The 7288-nt window shown below is 41.9% G+C and overlaps 1 pseudogene; it reads right to left on the bottom strand.

The window, feature by feature from the left end:
* The window catches only part of LOC102874914, a 6554-nt pseudogene extending 1969 nt beyond the window's left edge, over positions 1 to 4585 (bottom strand).
* Positions 4586 to 7288: the final 2703 nt, after the last annotated feature.

The following is a 7288-nucleotide window of genomic DNA, read 5'->3' as shown; positions in this document are numbered from 1 at the left end:
AGTGTGATTGGCACAGGACAGAGCAGAGCTTAGGGCTGTTGTACATAGGGTCGCTATGAGTCGCAAGCGACTCGACAGCACATAACAACAACAACTACCTGTCTGAATAGATATTTTTCTCTCTGGACACAAAATACAATCAAAGCAGCAGGTAATCTTCCCTTCCTGAGGAATTTTCCAGAATCCTGGGCCACAGCTCTTGCTACACACAGAGAGAGGTGTCTGAAAGAAGGAAATCATAGAAGAAAATTAGTGTTCATGATTCAGTAAAAGGATTTTATAAATAATAATACAGAATAACACTGTTTTGCCATTGTTGGGAGCTGCCGGGTGATTGACTTGAATGACCTTGCAGGACAGAGCAGATGGCCCCATGGAGTTTCCTACACTGTCATTTTTCATGGGATCATATGAGTAGGTCTTCACTCATGGAACTGTTGGTGAAATGGGATCTTTCAGTTAGCAATTGAGTGATTAACCACTGCACCACCAGGGTCCTTTACTACTGGTGTCAATGCCTCACAACTTATTATTTTCAATATTTGACCATGAGAAATGCACTCAAAAAGGAAAAATAAAATTGAGGTTCATCATGGTGATGCATGTTATATAGAATTAATGTTTGCTTCTGGGGGGTGAAAGGGGGGAAAGCAAATGAACAAAGGCAATTTGAATTGTGTGTAATGACTAGGGAGGATAGAAGGAGAATTGACGCCTTTGAGCTGTGGTGCTGGAAAAGAGTATTGAATGTACCATGGACTGCCAAGAAAACAAACAGATTCATCCTAGAGAGGGTTAAACCAGGCTGCTCCTTGGAGGCAAGGATTCTGGGGCTTCGTCTGACATACTTTGGACATGTAAGGAGAGACAGGTCTTTAGAGAGGGACATCATGCTGGATAGAGTAGAGGGACAGCGCAGAAGGGGAAGACCCTCTATGAGGGTGGATTGATTCAGTGACTGGAGTAATCGGGATGGGTGTTTCAGAGGCAATGCGATTGGAACAAGACAGAGCAGGGTTTAGGGCTGTTGTACATGGGGTCGCTATGAGTTGCAAACGACTCGACGGCACATAACAACAACAACAACAACATACAGATTGTAGAAATTCTAAGTCACAGAATAGATTCTGTCCCTTTTTGTGAACATAGGTTCCCTGGGGAGTAAAAAAGGCTTGCCTTCAGTGACTCATCAAAATGTTGGGTGTTCTAACCCAGCTGGTGGCACAATGTTAAAAGGCCAGGCAATCGTCTACTTCCGTAAGCGTTCTCACTCTCTAACTCTTCTTGCTACAGTCACAAGTGGCTTATAGGCGACCCTCCTGCAGGATTCTGAGGCTGTGAATCACGAAGGAAGAGATTGTGCTTCTTTTTTTTCCCAGGAAACCAAGGGCAGATTCTAATCACCACAAAGCAAAGCCTTTGAGTTAACATGGAATCACCCTGTGGATAATGATTACAGCCTAGTAATCTCTCCTGTCACGTGGGCTACCATGAATCAGAATTGACTTCAATGCAAAGGGTTTAGGATGTGTGTTTGTTCATCTGTCTGTTTGTTTGTTGTGGTTTTCATTGTTCTGCAACCGCATATGATTCCAACATCTCTTGACAATTTGGTAAATTGGGGTTTGGGGGGTTTTCTTATCAAACTCATTCTACTGAATCGTTAGACTCATTGTGTTGAAATGCTTGAAATGTTTAAAGATGTAGAAATAGATCGTTTTATAAACAATCAGAAAAACAGTATGCTCTGTAGTGACACTGTTGTAGAACGGGACTGACATCAGGCTTGGGGTGAGACTGAGAAAAGGTGGATAAATTATGTATACTGCACTGAAACAGATGAGGGAGGGAACTGTTTAAAAGCAATATGATTGGGTGTTATGGTTATAACAAGATTCCAGAATGAAGGTTGCATAGTAGAGTGGAGGGGAGCGGGGGGGTGGGGAGAATTGCATACCATTAAAGGAATTTTTCTTTTACTTTTTAAAGAGAAGAGCAAACTGGGTGGGGAGGGGTGGGCAGGGAGGAAAGTGCAACAATGAATGAATGGAAATCCAAAATCTCTGTAAACATTCATTAAAATTAATTTCTAAAAAAAGAAATTACCAAAAAAAGACCATGCTCTCAAGATGACTGAGAATTAAAGCAATTCCAAGCACTCCATTCTAACCCACCCTGTTAATCCGAAGAACAAATGCCTGTCTATCTTCTTCTGTACAGCTACCCTGTGTTACATCAGACACTGTAATTAAAATTGCTCTTAGCTATCCTTTTGGAAGGTGAGTAAGGAAAAAATATTCCTAACTATAGATTTAGTAGTGAGATGTGTAAAAAATTACTTCCAGATCTGGTCTCTATATGATATAGGTAAAGAATTCATCAACGTCTGAGAACCCAATAGCCATTCTATGAGTTCCCCGTGGATGATCAAACCTTGACTAGCAGATCCTTGGGGACAAACTGTCCCACTGTCACCTGATATCCTAGGCCACGAGGAAAATTCAAGCAATTAAAAATCTCATATTGTGACACATAGTTTGTGTTTTCATCCAGCGAGACGTAGATTTCCGTGCGGGTTTTCAGCTGAACATTTCTTAAGAAAGGGTGAAGCTAACGGAGGCACAAAATAGGGAAAGAAAATGAGCACAGAGTTTGCAGGCAGATTATCTGGGTATGAATTAGAGCTGTGTGCCTGCCTAATCCTTCAACTTCTGACCGCTACCTATTTCTGTGAAAATTACAGCTAAGAAATTCCCATGAGAATGAAGGGAAACCCTAAGTCTCGATAAATTTTCAATAAAAAGAGAGTGAGGGAAGGGAAGGGAAGGGAAGGGAAGGGAAGGGAAGGGAAGGGAAGGGATTCCCATGAGGGAATTCTCCACCATCCAATAAAGTTGACAGGAATTAAAACAACCTCAGGTAGCTCTGGTGGCCTACAGGAAAGGAGCTCCTCTGGCAATCCAAAAGCATGTAGTTGGAATCTATCCACTGCCTCAAAGGAGAAACATGGACAATCATCTCCCATTGACTGCCTCTGAAATCCCACTGAGTCAGCTATGACTCAGTCAGCTCTGAGTTTATTCACATTTGGTGGCACATAACAACAATAGTAACATCTCACAGTGACTATCACCGTAGACTTGAGCATGATGGAAATCATGAGAATGGTGCGAGATTGGAAAGGTTCAGATCTGCCATTCATATTGTTAGCGAGAGTCGTAGTCAGCTCAAGGTCACCAAACAACAAAAACATCTAACAACATTCTTCCTAGAGGGTCCCTGAGTGGCACAGATAGCTTGCTTTTAAGCACCAACCAGCTGGCCCTTCAGCAACACTGTAGGACCTCCCTCAGAATTTCTGAACTTTAACATTCCCCCATCTTTCTCTCTAAGAGCCATTTATGGTCAGCAGTTGAGCATTGAGCCACTAAAGATCTTTCTTCCATAAAAATGAACTCAAAGCTCATAGCTGTTGAGTTGGAATGGACTCATTGCCAACATCCCAACAGGCTTTCTGAGACTGTAAAATACCAGCAGCAAGACATTGTCAATACGTTGGCAGCGCACCTCCCTGGGGCCTACACCACCAGAGCTCACATCAACAAAGGTCCAGCCTAGGAAAGTTTAGGAGGCAGCTCTATTCATTCCCATTGACTGCACAGGAATCAACGTCGACTCAAATGCATGTACAATACTCAAGCACTCTTTTCAAAATGCAGTTGACCACCAATGTTTGAATTTGTTTCAAGAGGGTTTCTTTTTCCTGTTCGTTTTCATTCTCTTCCATTACTCCAAATATTTTTATTATACAAACAAGCTAATTCCATTGGTCGATATATTTTTGTTATTTAAGTAGTAGGCTAATAAGACAGGGTACAGATCTGTTATTCATAGGGTCTCTATGAATCATATTCAACTTGACGGTATGTAACCACAACCACCAAGATGATTCAATCATATACACATTTCTAGTGTGTTGTCTCATAAGAAAGTTTGAGTTTTCCAATTTCTTGTTCTTCAAGGGAGCTTTAGCAATTTCATGTATGATCCTAATTGCACAACTCAGTAAAATCACTCTTAAATGCTTACAATCATATAAGGTGAATCACATTTAAGGAAGACACCTTACCTTCCAGGAAAGAAAAGTAAGATGTTCTGTTGCTGGAACGGACCCCATTTCTTCTCCATTCATAAATATCATTTCGTGGAGGGCTTGGACTACTAACTTTACAGCATGACAGACGTATTTGGTAGAATCTGGCATGCACACGTCCTGCCTTTGCATTGTCAGAGACTCCAAAGAGGAATCGGGAGGACATTCAAAAATTTCTCCACACATGGTCCCTGCAAGTGAACAGCTGAAAACACTGAGCCACTGTTAGGCAAGGAAAAGAATTTCTGGGTATTTCTAAGCATTCACAGTCCTCAAAAATAGTCTATAACCAGGTATCTCAGTGCTCTGATGTGCAAATAAAAGAGTCCTGTGAAAAATATTACAGAAGTGGCCATGATGGGGAACAGAAGGATTCCATTGGGATGTAGTGATCCGTACCTTGTGGTTTGTTAAATAATAGTTTCCAGCCATGTTCACATTCTGTAATGTACCAGTGTCACCATAAATAATGAAAACATTTGCAGATAACTCTATGCTTCTAGTCATGAAGGTCCAACCCGTTGACATGTATGTTATTTTGGCCACAGTTACCTTTTCCATAAATGCCACACAAATACCTTTGTGGGACATCTCTCTTCTAAGGTCCCAAAGGAACTGCTCACCTCTTGGATCATCTGACACTAAGATGAGCGCCCATGTCCACTCAGAATGTGCTAATAAGGGGACTATGCCAGAGGCCAAAAGAGTTTCCTTCGGGTCCATCTGACAGAGAGAAGAAAGCTGGTCCTTATTATTCAACAATGGGCCGTAAGATCCAGAGGCTATCTGAATCACAAGAGAGAAATATTCAATACTAAGTTCTTAGAAATAACATCATAAAGAATTGCAGGGAAGCACATAAAAGATTGCCTTAGCCAACAAACTCACTGCCATCAACTTGATTAAACTCATAGCAACCTTCCATGAGTCTCCAAGGCTTTGAATCATATTGGGAGGAGAATGCAAATTCTTCTGCGGAGCTCCTGGTGGGTTTGAACCATCAGGGATGTTCATTTTTTTAGTTAACAGCACAACACTCTACAGACTACTACACTAGAGATAATCCACCCAATGCTGACTCATGGTGACTACAAATATTACAGAGAAGAAATGTTCTCTATAAGGTTTTCATGTAAGTGATTTCTTAGAGGCAGACCTTTCTCCCAGAGTACCTCTCCCATGACTCAACCACCACCTGTCTGTTAGTACCTGAGCACGTAACCATTCGTGCGATGCTAGTATTCCCTATTATCCCACATTGTGTCCTAATGAGTTGATTCCCACTCACAACACCACCACTAAGATGAAGTAGAGCTGCCTCAAAGAGTATTCTGGGCTGTAATTTCTATGGGCCAGATCTCTAGGCCTTTTCTCCACACAAATGTTTCTGGGTTCAAACTGGTGACCTTCCTGTTAGTTTCCAGGCACTTAAGCATTGTGTCACTGAAGAGCCTTCATTGTTGTGGTTGACGTATACCATTGAGTTGGAACTAACTCATAGCTGACATTCCAGTAGGTTTTCAGAAACAGTAAATTACATGGAGAAGACTGCCCATCCTTTTCCAATGGAGCAGCTTGTGGATTTGAACGACCTACCTTTGGAAGCAGGAATGGCATCCACTTCTGAAATGGCTTGCCTCCAGAAACTCTATGAACAGTGGCCAGGTCTTTCATTCATAGTATCACTATGGATCATCTACGACTCAATGGCCCTTAACAACAGTAACAACCACAACATAGAGAGAGCTACATTAGCCTACTGGACAGAATGTTATGCTACCAAGTCCAAGGTGGGTGATTTTAATCTGTGGCACTCAGGCTTGGTTTAAATTGGTTTTTGTCAAACATTCTTCTAAGTGGTATAGCACTGCTCTGTCCACTTGCTGTACAGAGGTAACTCATGGTTGTTGTGATGTCACTGTGACACTGATGTGTCAAATGCAAGAATGGTTTACCCATGTCAGGAAGTGTTTGGTGGAGTTTCCTGATTGAAACAAGCTTGGAAGCAGGAGTGGCATCCACTTCTGAAATGGCTTGCCTCTGGAAACCCTATGAACAGTGCTCAGGTCTTTCGTTCATAGGGTTGCTATGAGTCACTACGACTCGACGGCACTAAACAACAACAATCTTTGCGGTTGACAGCACACTTCTTTACCATTAAGTCATAAGCCCTTGAAAACTCCTTCAGCCAACCTTGTATCCCTGGAAATAATACTGTGGGTGTAAAGCAATGTTCATAGCTAGATTGACTGAGTTAAAATCCTAACTCCCTTGTGAGTAGTTGAAATAGTCTCCATCTATCTTTGCTTCCACATCTCTAAAATGTCCATGTTAATAATAACTTGCTCTTAACTAGACTAACAGCACAAAGTATGTTACTGTTTGTAAAGAATTTCATATATACTCTTTGTGACTAAGAATAACATGGATTAAAATATGTGTTGGGGGGGAGCTCTGGTGGCCTAGTGGCAAGAAGCTGCACTGCAATCCCAGAGGCGCACGGTTCGAATTCACCAGATGCTCTGCCGGGGAAGGAGGGACAATCTCCCCCTGTACCAGTCAGATCTGATTTGACGGTACACACACGCACAAATAATAAAATAAATTTTAAAAAAATTAAAAAATATGTGTTGGAATCCTAACCCTGTACCAGAGGCTGGGCTCTTACTTTGAATCAGGGTATCTATGATGTGTCCGTAAAGCTATATGCACATAAGTGCATTCCACACTTAATCACTTTAGAATCACAGAAGAAACAGAGACCGGAAGATACAAGCAGGGGAAGATAGGTATCACATGAAGACAGCAAAGGCTCCATGATACAGAGCTGAGAAGAGAAAGACTTTTCTCCCAATATCTCCCTATGTCAGGTACCACAGATTTAGACTGCTAGTCTCTACTGTGAGAAATAACTTTCTATCTTAAACAAAACTCGGAAGGAGAATTGATGCCTTTGAGCTGTGGTGCTGGAGAAGAGTATTGAGAATACCATGGACTGCTAGAAAAACAGACTCATCCTGGAAAGGGTTAAACCGGGCTGCTCCTTGGAGGCAAGGATTCTGAGGCTCCGTCTAACATACTTTGGACATGTTGTAAGGAGAGACCAGTCCTTGGAGAGGGACATCATGCTTGGGA

Source organism: Elephantulus edwardii, unplaced genomic scaffold (assembly GCF_000299155.1).
Source record: "Elephantulus edwardii isolate Elephantulus edwardi_28Jun2011 unplaced genomic scaffold, EleEdw1.0 scaffold00185, whole genome shotgun sequence".
Lineage (NCBI taxonomy): Eukaryota > Metazoa > Chordata > Mammalia > Macroscelidea > Macroscelididae > Elephantulus > Elephantulus edwardii.
This window is presented reverse-complemented; position numbering and strand designations above follow the sequence as displayed.